The sequence below is a fragment of the Channa argus genome, unplaced genomic scaffold (genome assembly GCF_033026475.1).
Source record: "Channa argus isolate prfri unplaced genomic scaffold, Channa argus male v1.0 Contig067, whole genome shotgun sequence".
Classification (NCBI taxonomy): domain Eukaryota; kingdom Metazoa; phylum Chordata; class Actinopteri; order Anabantiformes; family Channidae; genus Channa; species Channa argus.
Genome location: NW_027125286.1, coordinates 13,926 through 29,633, shown reverse-complemented (window position 1 = coordinate 29,633; position 15,708 = coordinate 13,926). Strand labels below are relative to the sequence as shown.

The 15,708-nt window shown below is 42.6% G+C and overlaps 1 long non-coding RNA gene and 6 other non-coding genes across 7 annotated transcripts; all 7 read right to left on the bottom strand.

Moving 5' to 3' along the window:
- Nucleotides 1–1,004: 1,004 nt before the first annotated feature.
- On the bottom strand, nucleotides 1,005–1,077 carry trnav-cac (transfer RNA valine (anticodon CAC)). The gene has a single exon. It is a non-coding gene; the product is annotated as a tRNA-Val (tRNA).
- A 222-nt stretch (nucleotides 1,078–1,299) lies between these two features.
- On the bottom strand, nucleotides 1,300–1,370 carry trnav-aac (transfer RNA valine (anticodon AAC)). The gene has a single exon. It is a non-coding gene; the product is annotated as a tRNA-Val (tRNA).
- A 1,138-nt stretch (nucleotides 1,371–2,508) lies between these two features.
- Nucleotides 2,509–2,581, bottom strand: trnav-cac (transfer RNA valine (anticodon CAC)). The gene has a single exon. It is a non-coding gene; the product is annotated as a tRNA-Val (tRNA).
- Nucleotides 2,582–2,795: 214 nt separating this feature from the next.
- Nucleotides 2,796–2,868, bottom strand: trnav-aac (transfer RNA valine (anticodon AAC)). The gene has a single exon. It is a non-coding gene; the product is annotated as a tRNA-Val (tRNA).
- Nucleotides 2,869–7,069: 4,201 nt separating this feature from the next.
- On the bottom strand, nucleotides 7,070–7,142 carry trnav-cac (transfer RNA valine (anticodon CAC)). The gene has a single exon. It is a non-coding gene; the product is annotated as a tRNA-Val (tRNA).
- Nucleotides 7,143–7,364: 222 nt separating this feature from the next.
- On the bottom strand, nucleotides 7,365–7,437 carry trnav-aac (transfer RNA valine (anticodon AAC)). The gene has a single exon. It is a non-coding gene; the product is annotated as a tRNA-Val (tRNA).
- A 2,899-nt stretch (nucleotides 7,438–10,336) lies between these two features.
- Nucleotides 10,337–15,189, bottom strand: LOC137120219 (uncharacterized). The gene is made up of 2 exons (XR_010913720.1): nucleotides 14,437–15,189; nucleotides 10,337–14,388 (listed from the first exon to the last, which is right to left on the bottom strand). It is a non-coding gene; the product is annotated as an uncharacterized lncRNA (long non-coding RNA).
- Nucleotides 15,190–15,708: the final 519 nt, after the last annotated feature.

Here is a 15,708-nt window from a genome sequence, read left to right as displayed (position 1 = left end):
GTAGCATCTAACCACAAAGCGACACATCATCATGCAAGGTCGACTCTAAGGGGCTTTCAAACCTCCTAGTGCACAATAGGTACTTTCTCAGCTTAATAGGGACCATGCTCATATGTAGAGGCTGATCGGTCCAACGCTATACCAGTGCAGTGTGGAGAGGAGATTGAAGCTCTTGTAATTGACATCCTAGGGCTGCTGCTGCAAGTGCAGCTATTTATCGTGGTCGTGGTCGGCTTGTCCAAACAAAGGCTGTTTAGAAATTGGTTCTTTACTTTCTTCAGTAGTCTCGCATAACCCTTTTTGGACATGCTGTTTGCCATATCGCGTGCACCAAGAATAGGGAATGCAATGCAGGAAAGGGACTCCTCAACAGATAGTCAAAACTGAAATTGAACGACGACTATTGCAACTTTAGCCAGTAATCATTCCACTGCAATTGCACTGTATACATGCCGGACATTCAAATGCACTATACTGTTTACATGCTGCTTTTTTTGTACCTTTGGCACACTTGACTGTACTGTACTGTAAAATAGTATACAATAGGTTTACTGGTCGGCACTATCTTAGGTTTTTTGTCCTGTCCTTTGTTATTTTGTGTTGTCCGTCTACACTGTCTGTCTATACTGTTTTTCATCTGCACTGTTTACACTAGGTTGAACTCGATGCACTTTACATAGTTTGTGTTGTTTTGTAGCACCTTGGTTCTGGAGGAACGTTATCTCGTTTCTACTGTGTACTGTGTACCACTGTGTATAGTAGAAATGACAATAAAAGCCACTTGACTTGACTTGACTTGACTTGACTTAATCGTCCGCTCTGTCAAAGACACACAGCCTTTATTCAGCGACTACCCTGGCGTAATCTTTTGTTTTTTTGTCTCTTTTGTCTATTTGTGCCATTCTGTGATTTCAGGTTGTTTTACTGAGCAAGCATTCGTAAGAACTTAGTCAACCCACTGACACAGCTTGAGTGTGCATGTCATCTTAAAATAACAACAATAGTGTTTCTGCCTGGTTTCGAACCAGGGACCTTTCGCGTGTGAGGCGAACGTGATAACCGCTACACCACAGAAACCGGCCACTTTGACAAACTTCTTCAGAGCGTAGCTTCCCAGCAAAGTGAATAAAACAGTCGCGGAATATTACTTCTAAGGGGCTTTGGGATGACAAGATCTTTATGGAACTTTGTAGTACTAAAACCAAAAGTGTTGCCTTTCGCATTGTTAGAACTGAGACAACCCCTTTTACAAGACACTCCAACCAGGCTGACTGTGCAGATAATAATGGACAGCAACAGTGTTTCTGCCTGGTTTCGAACCAGGGACCTTTCGCGTGTTAGGCGAATGTGATAACCACTACACTGTATACATGCCGGACATTCAAATGCACTATACTGTTTACATGCTGCTTTTTTTGTACCTTTGGCACACTTGACTGTACTGTACTGTAAAATAGTATACAATAGGTTTACTGGTCGTCACTATCTTAGGTTTTTTGTCCTGTCCTGTGTTATTTTACAAGGTCGACTCTAAGGGGCTTTCAAACCTCCTAGTGCACAATAGGTACTTTCTCAGCTTAATGAGGACCATATGCTCATATGTAGAGGCTGATCGGTCCAACACTATGCCAGTGCAGTGTGGAGTGGAGATTGAAGCTCTTGTAATTGACATCCTAGGGCTGCTTCTGCAAGCGCAGCTATTTATCATGGGAGAAAGTCTCAATTTCGATTAATAGTATGTGGTCGGCTTGTCCAAACTAAGGCTGTTTAGAAATTGGTTCTTAACTTTTTTCAGTAGTCTCGCATAACCCTTTTTCGACATGCTGTTTGCCATATCGCGTGCACCAAGAATAGGGCATGCAATGCAGGAAAGGGACTCCTCAACAGATAGTCAACACTGAAATTGAACGACGACTATTGCAACTTTAGCCAGTAATCATTCCACTGCAATTGCACTTTATACATGCCGGACATTCAAATGCAGTATACTGTTTACATGCTGCTTTTTTTGCACCTTTGGCACACTTGACTGTACTGTACTGTAAAATAGTATACAATAGGTTTACTGGTCGGCACTGTCTTAGGTTTTGTGTCCTGTCCTGTGTTATTTTGTGTTGTCCATCTACACTGTCTGTCATTACTGTTTTTCATCTGCACTGTTTGCACTAGGTTGAACTCGATGCACTTTACATAGCTTGTGTTGTTTTGTAGCACCTTGGTTCTGGAGGAACGTTATCTCGTTTCTACTGTGTACTGTGTACCACTGTGTATAGTAGAAATGACAATAAAAGCCACTTGACTTGACTTGACTTAATCGTCCGCTCTGTCAAAGACACACAGCCTTTATTCAGCGACTACCCTGGCGTAATCTTTTGTTTTTTTGTCTCTTTTGTCTATTTGTGCCATTCTGTGATTTCAGGTTGTTTTACTGAGCAAGCATTCGTAAGAACTTAGTCAACCCACTGACACAGCTTGAGTGTGCATGTCATCTTAAAATAACAACAGGAGTGTTTCTTCCTGGTTTCGAACCAGGGACCTTTCGCGTGTGAGGCGAACGTGATAACCGCTACACCACAGAAACCGGCCACTTTGACAAACTTCTTCAGAGCGTAGCTTCCCAGCAAAGTGAATAAAACAGTCGCGGAAGATTACTCCTAAGGGGCTTTGGGATGAGAAGATCTTTATGGAACTTTGTAGTACTAAAACCAAAAGTGTTGCCTTTCGCATTGTTAGAACTGAGACAACCCCTTTTACAAGACACTCCAACCAGGCTGACTGTGCACTGACAGCAACAGTGTTTCTGCCTGGTTTCGAACCAGGGACCTTTCGCGTGTTAGGCGAATGTGATAACCACTACACTACAGAAACTGGCCACGTAGGGTGTCAATTCCAGAGGGTAGCATCTAACCACAAAGCGACACATCATCATGCAAGGTCGACTCTAAGAGGTTTTCAAACCTCCTAGTGCACAATAGGTACTTTCTCAGCTTAATGGGGACCATGCTCATATGTAGAGGCTGATCGGTCCAACGCTATGCCAGTGCAGTGTGGAGAGGAGATTGAAGCTCTTGTAATTGACATCCTAGGGCTGCTGCTGCAAGTGCAGCTATTTATCATGGGAGAAATTCTCTATTTCGATTAATAGTATGTGGTCGGCTTGTCCAAACTAAGGCTGTTTAGAAATTGGTTCTTAACTTTCTTCAGTCTTCTTTTCCTTTCGGCTGCTCCCTTTCAGGGGTCGCCACAGCGAATCATGTGCCTCCATCTAACTCTGTCCTCTGCATCCTCTTCTCTCACACCAACTAACTTCATGTCCTCCCTCACTACATCCATAAATCTCCTCTTTGGTCTTCCTCTAGACCTCCTGCCTGGCAGCTCCAACCTCAGCATCCTTCTACCGATATATTCACAGTTTCTCCTCTGAACATGTCCAAACCACCTCAATCTGGCCTCTCTGACTTTATCTCCAAAACATCTAACATGAGCTGTCCCTCTGATGTACTCATTCCTGATCCTGTCCATCCTCGTCACTCCCAAAGAGAACCTCAACATCTTAAGCTCTGCAACCTCCAGCTCTGCCTCCTGTCTTTTCTTCAGTGCAACAGTCTCTAAGCCGAACAACATTGCTGGTCTCACCACCGTCTTGAACACCTTTCCTTTCATTCTCGCTGATACTCTTTTATCACACAACACACCTGACACTTTTCTCCACCCGTTCCAACCTGCCTGCACTCGCCTCTTCACCTCTTTTCCACACTCACCGTTGCTCTGAACCGTTGACCCTAAATACTTAAAGTCCTGCACCTTCTTCACCTCTGCTCCCTGTAACCTCACCGTTCCACCTGGGTCCCTCTCATTCACACACATGTATTCTGTCTTGCTGCGGCTAAGCTTCATTCCTCTGTTTTCCAGAGCAGACCTCCACTTCTCTAGATTTTCCTCCACCTGCTCCCTGCTCTCACTACAAATAACAATGTCATCTGCAAACATCATAGTCCAGGGAGATTCTTGTCTAACCTCATCTGTCAGTCTGTCCATCACCAGAGCAAACAAGAAGGGGCTCAAAGCCGATCCTTGATGCAGACCCACCTCCACCTTGAACTCCTCTGTCACACCTACAGCACACCTCACCACTGTCTTACAGCTCTCATACATGTCCTGCACCACTCTAACATACTTCTCTGCCACTCCAGACGTCCTCATACAATACCACAGCTCCTCTCTCGGCACCCTGTCATACGCTTTTTCTAAATCTACGAAGACACAATGCAACTCCCTATGACCCTCTCTGTACTTCTCCATCAGCGTCCTCAAAGCAAATACTGCATCTGTTGTACTCTTTCTAGGCATGAAACCATATTGCTGCTCACAAATGTTCACCTCTGCCCTTAGCCGAGCTTCCACTACTCTTTCCCACAACTTCATTGTGTGACTCATCAGCTTTATTCCTCTGTAGTTGCCACAGCTCTGCGCATCTCCCTTGTTCTTAAAAATTGGTACCAGTACACTTTTCCTCCAGTCCTCTGGCATCCTCTCACTCTCCAAGATCTTGTTAAACAAACTAGTCAAAAACTCTACTGCCACCTCTCCTAGACACTTCCATACCTCCACAGGTATGTCATCAGGACCAACTACCTTTCCACTCTTCATCCTCTTCAATGTCCTCCTCACTTCACTCTTACTAATCTTTGCTACTTCCTGCTTCACAACAGTCACCTCTTCTACTCTTCGTTCCCTTTCATTTTCCTCGTTCATCAACTCTTCAAAGTACTCCTTCCATCTTCCCATCACACTACTGGCACCTGTCAATACATTTCCATCCTTATCTTTAATCACCCTAACCTGCTGCACATCCTTTCCATCTCTATCTCTTTGTCTGGCCAACCTGTACAAATCCACCTCTCCCTCTTTAGTGTCCAACCTAGCATACAAGTCCTCATATGCTCTTTGTTTGGCCTTTGCCACCTCTATCTTCACCTTACGCTGTATCTCCCTGTACTCCTGTCTACTCTCTTCAGTCCTCTCAGTGTCCCACTTCTTCTTAGCTAACCTCTTTCTCTGTATACACTCCTGAACTGCCTCGTTCCACCACCAAGTCTCCTTGTCCGCTTTCCTCTTTCCAGATGACACACCGAGTACCCTCCTACCTGTCTCCCTGATCAAATTAGCTGTAGTAGTCCAGTCATCTGGAAGCACCTCCAAACCACCCAGAGTCTGTCTCAGCTCCTCCCTGAAAACTAAACGACATTCTTCCTTTTTCAACTTCCACCACTTCGTCCTCTGCTCTGCCTTAATCCTCCTTATCTTCCTCACCACCAGCATCATTTTGCACACCACCATCCTGTGTTGTCTGGCTACACTCTCCCCTACCAATGCTTTACAGTCACTGATCTCTTTCAGATTACAACGTCTACATAAGATGTAGTCTACCTGAGTGCTTCTCCCTCCGCTCTTGTACGTCACCCTATGTTCCTGCCTCTTCTGAAAGAAAGTGTTTACTACAGCCATTTCCATTCTCTTTGCAAAGTCAACCACCATCTGACCTTCTGCGTTCCTGTCCTGAACACCAAACCTGCCCATAACAGTCTCATCACCTCTGTTCCCTTCACCTACATGCCCATTGAAATCTGCACCAATGACAACTCTCTCACCTCTGGGGATGCTCTGCATCACTTCATCTAACTCACTCCAGAATTTCTCCTTCTCTTCTAACTCACATCCTACCTGTGGGGCATAACCACTCACAACATTGAACATCACCCCTTCAACTTCCAGCTTCAGGCTCATCAACCTGTCTGATACTCTTTTCACCTCTAGAACATTCCTCACAAAATCCTCTTTCAATATAACTCCTACTCCATTTCTCTTCCTATCTGACCCATGGTAAAACAACTTGAACCCTGCTCCTAAGCTTCTAGCCTTGCTACCTTTCCACCTGGTCTCCTGGACACACAGTATGTCCACCTTCCTTCTCTGCATCATGTCGATCAACTCCCTAGCCTTCCCTGTCATAGTACCAACATTCAAAGTCCCTACTGTCAGTCCTACATTCTTAGCTTTCCTCTTCTCTCTCTGCCTACGAACACACCTTCCTCCTCTTCTTCTTCGTCTTCGACCAACAGTAGTCCAATTTCCACCGGTACCCTGTAGGTCAACAGCACCGGTGGCGGTCGTTGTTGACCCGGGCCCCGACCGATCCGGTATGGAAGCCTTTGTCACGATTCGCATGTTTGATTTGGCATGTGTTTTACGTCGGATGCCCTTCCTGCCACAACCCTCTGCATTTATCCAGACTTGGGACTGGCACAAGAAGACACTGGCTTGTGCCCCCTTGCGGTTACATTTCTTAACTTTCTTCAGTAGTCTCGCATAACCCTTTTTCGACATGCTGTTTGCCATATCGCGTGCACCAAGAATAGAGAATGCAATGCAGGAAAGGGACTCCTCAACAGATAGTCAAAACTGAAATTGAACGACGAGTATTGCAACTTTAGCCAGTAATCATTCCACTGCAATTGCACTGTATACATGCCGGACATTCAAATGCACTATACTGTTTACATGCTGCTTTTTTTTGTACCTTTGGCACACTTGACTGTACTGTACTGTAAAATAGTATACAATAGGTTTACTGGTCGGCACTATCTTAGGTTTTTTGTCCTGTCCTGTGTTATTTTGTGTTGTCCGTCTACACTGTCTGTCTGTACTGTTTTTCATCTGCACTGTTTACACTAGGTTGAACTCGATGCACTTTACATAGTTTGTGTTGTTTTGTAGCACCTTGGTTCTGGAGGAACGTTATCTCGTTTCTACTGTGTACTGTGTACCACTGTGTATAGTAGAAATGACAATAAAAGCCACTTGACTTGACTTAATCGTACGCTCTGTCAAAGACACACAGCCTTTATTCAGCGACTACCCTGGCGTAATCTTTTGTTTTTTTGTCTCTTTTGTCTATTTGTGCCATTCTGTGATTTCAGGTTGTTTTACTGAGCAAGCATTCGTAAGAACTTAGTCAACCCACTGACACAGCTTGAGTGTGCATGTCATCTTAAAATAACAACAACAGTGTTTCTGCCTGGTTTCGAACCAGGGACCTTTCGCGTGTGAGGCGAACGTGATAACCGCTACACCACAGAAACCGGCCACTTTGACAAACTTCTTCAGAGCGTAGCTTCCCAGCAAAGTGAATAAAACAGTCGCGGAAGATTACTCCTAAGGGGCTTTGGGATGACAAGATCTTTATGGAACTTTGTAGTACTAAAACCAAAAGTGTTGCCTTTCTCATTGTTAGAACTGAGACAACCCCTTTTACAAGACACTCCAACCAGGCTGACTGTGCAGATAATAATGGACAGCAACAGTGTTTCTGCCTGGTTTCGAACCAGGGACCTTTCGCGTGTTAGGCGAATGTGATAACCACTACACTACAGAAACTGGCCACGTAGGGTGTCAATTCCAGAGGGTAGCATCTAACCACAAAGCGACACATCATCATGCAAGGTCGACTCTAAGGGGCTTTCAAACCTCCTAGTGCACATTAGGTACTTTCTCAGCTTAATGGGGACCATGCTCATATGTAGAGGCTGATCGGTCCAACGCTATGCCAGTGCAGTGTGGAGAGGAGATTGAAGCTCTTGTAATTGACATCCTAGGGCTGCTTCTGCAAGCGCAGCTATTTATCATGGGAGAAAGTCTCAATTTCGATTAATAGTATGTGGTCGGCTTGTCCAAACTAAGGCTGTTTAGAAATTGGTTCTTAACTTTCTTCAGTAGTCTCGCATAACCCTTTTTCGACATGCTGTTTGCCATATCGCGTGCACCAAAAATGTTGGGTTCTAATAACCACAACAGCGCTGATTACACCAGAAAGTACAGTTCTACAACAGTGAAATAAACACAGAAGTCGACTTTGTCTTTTACTTGCTGCAAGGGGAGCCGGCGGGTCTCAGTGACAGTTGCACTCACCCGAACACAGCCACTCCAAAGAGTATCTCCTTGCAAGCTCTTTTTATTGTAAACAGGACAGAACAGAGAAGGGTATGCCTTCACGTGATTGGACATTTCATGCATACATTACTTTTCTTTAAGTCAAACCATCTGGTTACTGAACAACCAGATATTCTCACCCAAGAAGGAATGTGGACACATGATGTATGTCCTGCTCTACAGGTCCTAAACTAGAAGATTCACAGAACAGGATGCACCTCCTGCTCTGTCCCAAGGGTAAACTAAATTAAGAAAGAATGTAGCGTAGAATACATACATCACACCAAGTTGACCATGTGAGTCCTGTGACCTACCACTCTTCACATAATGATAACAACACAAAGAATATAATATAGAATATAATAGAAAATATAACAAACTCCAACATTCCCTCCTGTTTATCAGTATGTGAAAACTGTTATGTTATTTTCTACATGAGTACCACTTAGTTTCCTATTTTCAGTACCAGTGTCATTTTCCATAACATAGTTATCACATATCACACATCCTTTTAACCAGCTTTATCTAGTTATTGTGATTCATTGAAGTTTGATTCTTCAATACCCATTCTTTGTAACAGCACATAAACAGAAAAAGTCTGATTAAGCATCTTAGACACCATAGATCTTAAACAAGGCACAATACAAGCAAAGAATAGGAAAAATACAAGTAACATAATGAAAAATGGAGTTAAAAATTTTAACAACATTTGCCACCAAGACCCAGACAGAAACCATGACAACCAATTTGGTTCTGCTGAATATGGTCTTGGGACATTACCTTTTGTAAATCCTTCAACACATTCATAGCATCTGAAATGTTTGTGTTTACTTCATCAGGTATGTATGTACAACAAGCTGTTCCTAATTTCACACAGACTCCTCCTTCAGAAGCAGTCAGGAGGTCCAATACCATCCTATTCTGAAGGCTCATGAGTCTTAAGGCATCTATTTCCCTGTTTTGACCTTCATCAATTTTAACAGATTGGTTCACAAACACTTGAAATCGGTAATCAACAGTTTCTAGTCTCAACGCATTTTTTGCCACTCCTACATGTGGAAATAATGTGAGAATAAATCTTCCCCCCTCTGATCGGTGTTTAAACTCATCTGGAACATCGCTTCCCATGGATGTTTTGAGTCAGTGTTGATCCAGTCCCAGTCATCTGTGTGTATGTGTGTCCATCTCTTCGATCGTCTCTGTTTCTGCTCCTGCTGGGAAAATACTAAGAGTGTACCTGCTAGGAATGTAGCCAGAATGAGTTTCCACCACATGGCCATGATTAGTGAGCGCAGATCAGATGATTTCTTCACCGGTTTGAGACCAGGAGTTTCCTCCCACCCTTTGTAGCCCGACTGCCACTGCTACTCGACGCAGGCCAGTGAGGTCACTCTCTTACAATGGCTACGATGTATCCAGGTGGCTCTCTCCTCAATCTTCACAGCAGTTGGTGTGGACAGGATGACTTTGTAGGGTCCCTCCCAGCGAGGGTTGGACCAGCACTTCCTTTTGATGACTTTAATCAGCACCAGATCTCCAGGTTCAATTTGGCTGTCCTGCAAGGATACCACATTATCTGGCAGATTATTTGCACTCATGACTTCTTTACTTCTTAGTAACTTAAGCATCCAATCTGCTAAAGTATGTTCTGCCTCAGCTTTTGTGTCATCATCAATAAATACAGGTAATTTAAATGGTCGACCATAAATAATCTCAAATGGAGTTAGACCATTCTCTGTTGGTATAATTCTCATATACAATTTAACAAGATCAATGCATTCAACCCACGTTCTCCCTGTCTGCTCCATGGTTTTTCTTAACCTTAGCTTTACAGTGCCGTTTGTTCTTTCCACTAACCCTGCACTTTGTGGATGGTATGAGCAGTGGTTTTTTAATTCTATTCCAAGATTGTCTGCTATTCTTTTGACCACCTCATTCACAAAGTGAGGACCATTATCACTGTACAGTCTTTGTGGTTTGCCATGATCAGGTATGATACATTTGCACAGAGCTTTAGCTACGGTCAATGCATCCGCATTTTTACTTGGCAATATCTCTACCCATTTAGAAAATGGACAAATTAACACTAAACAGTACTTATAGTTGTTGCATTTATTTAATTCAATAAAATCCATGTGCAGAAACTGAAATGGATGTTCTGCTTGTGGGAATTTCCCTCTCTTTGGTCTATCATTCCCCTGAGCATTGTGCTTACAACATGTAAGACAGGCTCTACAAAAGTTTTTTGAATAAATATTAAATCCATATGCATGGAAATGCTGCTCTAACATTCTTATCATCCCTCCTGTTGAGACATGGCAAGGCCCATGGCTCAAAATAGCTGCTGTTTTAAAAAGGTTTTTAGGAAGGATGGGCTTGTTGTTAATGTAGTAGGTGTCATTATGAATAGTAGCCCCTTGTTTCAACCACATTTGTTTCTCTTTGTCAGGTGAATGTTTTTGCATGTCTCTCAAAACATCAGTGGAGATTGGTTCTTCCACTGTGCTGTTGTCAATGTGTGTCAGTATGTATGTGCCATGCAGTCCTGTAGCCGCCTCTTTAGCTATTTTATCTGCAAAAGCATTTCCTTTTGTTACAAGGTCTGTGTTTCTTGTGTGCGCTGAGCATTTGCACACCGCTATTCTTTTTGGTAGCAACACTGCATCCAGTAACTTTATTAACAAAGGAGCATGTTCCACTGGTTTGCCCGTGGAGGTTGTCATACCCCTACGTGACCACTGTGCAGCAAAATAGTGTAATGTGGAAAAGGCGTATTGACTGTCAGTATAAATAGTTACACACTTTCCACTAGCAGCTTTGCATGCCTCAATAAGTGCAATAATTTCAGCTGCTTGAGCTGACAAATGTGATGGTAATTTTCCTGCATGCACAATGTTATTATCTGTCACTACAGCAAATCCTGTCTGAGTTTGGCCTGTATTTGTCTTTGAACATGAACCGTCAACAAACCATGTCTCTCCTGTCTGCAAAGGGAAGTCTTGTAAGTCTTGTCTAGGCTTACATTGTTCTTCAGTTAGTTCTATACAGCTATGTGTGTTGCCATCTTCTTCAGTAGGAATGAGTGAAGAAGAGTTCAGGATATTGCATCTTTTAACAGTTATGTGAGGTTGTGACATCAAAGTAGACAGAACAGATAAATGTCTTGCTGGTGATAAGAAAGTCATTTTTGTTTGTGTCAGCAAAATGTCTACAGCATGTGGTACAAGGAGGGTCAATGGATGGAATAACACAACTTCAGATGAGCAGTGTACTGCTTGAGCTGCTGCACACACTGCTCTAACACAATGAGGTAGTGCACTTGCTACAGGATCAAGACGTTTGGAGTAATAAGCTACAGGTTTCAATTTGCCTCCGGTATTTTGTGCAAGCATGGAGGTCATAAAATTGCCTTTGCAATCAACAGTTTGCACAAAAGGCTTGCTGTAATTCGGTAAGCTTAGCACAGTAGCTCCAGTTAGTGCTTGCTTTAATTCTGTCAACGCTCCTTCACCCTCAGGTGTCCATACTACCTTCTGAGTCATTGCCATAGGGTTAGTATATATTATGTCCAGCATTGGCTGTGTCTTTTGGGCATAATTTGGGATCCACAGTCTGCAATAATTACACAATCCTAAGAATTGCATCATGTGTTGTTTTGTTTCTGGTTTTGGGGCTGTGAGGATGGCATGTTTCCTGTCATAGGTTATGCTTCGCCCTTCCCCACAGAGATCATGACCAAGGAATTTAACTTTTTGTTTTACCCATTGTAGTTTTGACAAAGATGCTTTATTTCCTGTTTTAGCTAGATGTTTAAACAGTGCTATTGAAGTGAGTTTATTGTTTTCTGGAGTGTCAGAGGCGATTAAAATGTCATCTACATATACCAATACTTGACTATGTTTTGGTATTGGAAAATCAGACAGGCAATTTTGTATTTCAGCTGAAAAAATTGTAGGGCTATCACAGAACCCTTGCGGTAACCTAGTGTACGTGTATTTCTTCCCCTGATAGGTGAAACCAAACCATCCCTGTGATTCTTTTACTAAAGGAATAGAGAAAAATGCATTACTCAAATCTACTACTGTGAACCATTTCTTATCAGGTTTTAACTGATTCAACAGAGTATGTGGGTCTGGTACACAAGGTGCACGGCTTTCAATTGCCTGATTTACTGCTCTTAGGTCTTGTACCATCCTCCAAATATCTGTGTCTGCCTTTCGCACGGGAAATATAGGAGTGTTACATTGAGCTTGAGGTGACTCAACTATTATCCCTGCCTCAATCATGTCTCTGATCACTGGTTTAATTCCCTCTTCAGCATCAGGCTTCAGTGGGTATTGTCGTACTCTAGGCCTGTAATCTGATTTTGGTTTAATGGTTACAGGTGATGCTGTGGTCATGAGGCCTACATCGGTTTTGCCTTTTGACCAAAATGTGTCTGGGACTTCTGCAAGATCAGGGTTGTCTTTAGCTTGAATTGTGTATCATTCAGCATCTTGAAAGTTTGGGTCATCTAGATGAGTATGTGGCGATGCTGTTATTACCCATCCTAAGGTTTTTTTAAACACTGTGCCTGTTAATGCACACGTTTCCCACCCGTTTGATAACTTTTTCCACTGTGCAATATGGGTGGCTTTCATCATAAATGGGCCAATCTCCTCCCAGTCTGTCCCTACAGGTGTAGTAAGAGACAAGTGGGGTGTGGAATACTGCACATTAAACAGCTTAAAGGCTTGCGGTGAGAAATGCACAGTGCATCCTGCTCTCCCTTTCCCATCAGTGTAAATTGACTTCAAGGTTATACGCTGTGGGCCTAATTTCTGCACCTCCTTGTCATAGGATGGATCTGGGCCTGGTGTACTTTTATATTTCAATGTGACATGCATGTCTTCTGGTTTCATGGTTAAAAACTCTCCTTCCTGCTGTTGGCTAAGTTTTTCTAACAACTGTTGTCCTGTCTTAGTGGGATCGGGTGTTGGTAAATCTAGAGTCCAATAATAGTATGGTTCTCCTGTCCCTTGCATTGCTAATGTGTCTACTGCTTCTCCTTTCCCTAAGGCAATCATGCCTAACGTTGTGGGGACTATAGAGATTTTTAACTTGGAAAGAAGATCTCTCCCTAAGAGATTAACAGGACAGTCTGGACAAATGACAACAGAAGCTTGAATTGACTCTCCAGTGTTTTGATCTTTGAACCATATTGGTTTGGATATGTGATGTTGATTTACTAGTCCATTAGCTGATTTAACATATATAATCTGATTGGAAGCTTTAAGTCCCGGTACTGATTCTCTCAACACCGTCTTATCTGCTCCAGAATCACACAAAAAGGTTACATTTTTACCTTGGACACTCAACAATCTATTCGGGCTCTGTTTACCTACATGTCGGTTTAATAAAACTTCTGCTAGATCTATCATCTCTTCAGTTTTGTTTAGACATTTTCCCGTTTCTAGTCATTCTGAAGATTTGTAGAATGGATTATTTGGGTTGTGTGAGGGCGGCCGATAGTTTCTAATTTGCCGTCTGTATCTACAGTCTCGCGCAATGTGTCCAAAATTACCACAGTTCCAACAACCTTCATCTTTCTGATCTCTATTTGCTCCTCCCCATGCACTTCCTCTTCCTGGCCCTCGTTTTCCCCCTTTTTCTCTTTTCATTTGTCTGGTCTAACCACAGCTGTGCACAATTTAATTCTTTCTCCAACCGGTCTTTATCTTTCGCGCGTGCAGTGCATATTTCAATTTTTAGCTTTTCTACTAAAGTTTGACAATTTGCAACAATTAATTTACCATTAAACTGATGTTTCTTACCCCATCGTGGTAAATAACTAGTGCTGCCTGGTTTGAATTTATCCATATATTTTGCATCCCCCTCATAGGCAGGCTTACTTTTTCCGTTCCCCATTATGACAACCTTTCGTCCGTTCAGGCAAAACGCCTTATCCGGACCTATTCCAAATCCACTTCTTTGTGTTTACCATCAACCTCAAGAATCCTGTTGACACCGTTAGGTTTCCTTCTGAGGTGAGGTCCACACAAGTGGCAGTCACACACACATTCACATATGCATTTCATTCATACTCTATGCGCGCTTTATTTTTATTTATTTTTTTTTCTTCGACTATTTAAACCTATTTTATTTTAGGTTCTATTTTTCACTTCCTCTCTCTTTCGGCAGAGATTAACCTTTTTTATTTTATTTTTCAATTCCTCTCTCTTTCGGCAGAGATTAACCTTTTTTATTTTATTTTTCAATTCCTCTCTCTTTCGGCAGAGATTAACCCTTTTTTTATTTTATTTTTCAATTCCCCTCTCTTTCGGCAGAGATTAACCCTTTTTTCCTCTCTCTTTAGGCGGAGATTAACCTATTTTCCTCTCTCTTTAGGCGGAGATTAACCTATTTTATTTTATTTTTCAATTCCTCTCTCTTTAGGCGGAGATTAACCTAATTTATAATTTTCAAGAGTCACACTGATCACTCACCGTGTAATTTCACTGGAACTGTCTTCCGGGATTCCGTTGGCCGACACTCAACGAGGGAGGATTGGACTAGTAAAAACACCGGCCCAGCCACGAATTCACGTCCTGGGTCTTTTAACGGGCGTTCCTAGACGTCCGGCGGTCGACCGACTTCGGTGCGTCGTTCTCCTTCCTCGATGACTGTCGTCTCTTGGAATCCGGCTCGAAGGACCAAATAATGTTGGGTTCTAATAACCACAACAGCGCTGATTACACCAGAAAGTACAGTTCTACAACAGTGAAATAAACACAGAAGTCGACTTTGTCTTTTACTTGCTGCAAGGGGAGCCGGCGGGTCTCAGTGACAGTTGCACTCACCCGAACACAGCCACTCCAAAGAGTATCTCCTTGCAAGCTCTTTTTATTGTAAACAGGACAGAACAGAGAAGGGTATGCCTTCACGTGATTGGACATTTCATGCATACATTACTTTTCTTTAAGTCAAACCATCTGGTTACTGAACAACCAGATATTCTCACCCAAGAAGGAATGTGGACACATGATGTATGTCCTGCTCTACAGGTCCTAAACTAGAAGATTCACAGAACAGGATGCACCTCCTGCTCTGTCCCAAGGGTAAACTAAATTAAGAAAGAATGTAGCGTAGAATACATACATCACACCAAGTTGACCATGTGAGTCCTGTGACCTACCACTCTTCACATAATGATAACAACACAAAAAATATAATATAGAATATAATAGAAAATATAACAAACTCCAACAAAGAATAGGGCATGCAATGCAGGAAAGCGACTCCTCTACAGATAGTCAACACTGAAATTGAACGACGACTATTGCAACTTTAGCCAGTAATCATTCCACTGCAATTGCACTTTATACATGCCGGACATTCAAATGCAGTATACTGTTTACATGCTGCTTTTTTTGCACCTTTGGCACACTTGACTGTACTGTACTGTAAAATAGTACACAATAGGTTTACTGGTCGGCACTGTCTTAGGTTTTGTGTCCTGTCCTGTGTTATTTTGTGTTGTCCATCTACACTGTCTGTCATTACTGTTTTTCATCTGCACTGTTTGCACTAGGTTGAACTCGATGCACTTTACATAGCTTGTGTTGTTTTGTAGCACCTTGGTTCTGGAGGAACGTTATCTCGTTTCTACTGTGTACTGTGTACCACTGTGTATAGTAGAAATGACAATAAAAGCCACTTGACTTGACTTGACTTAATCGT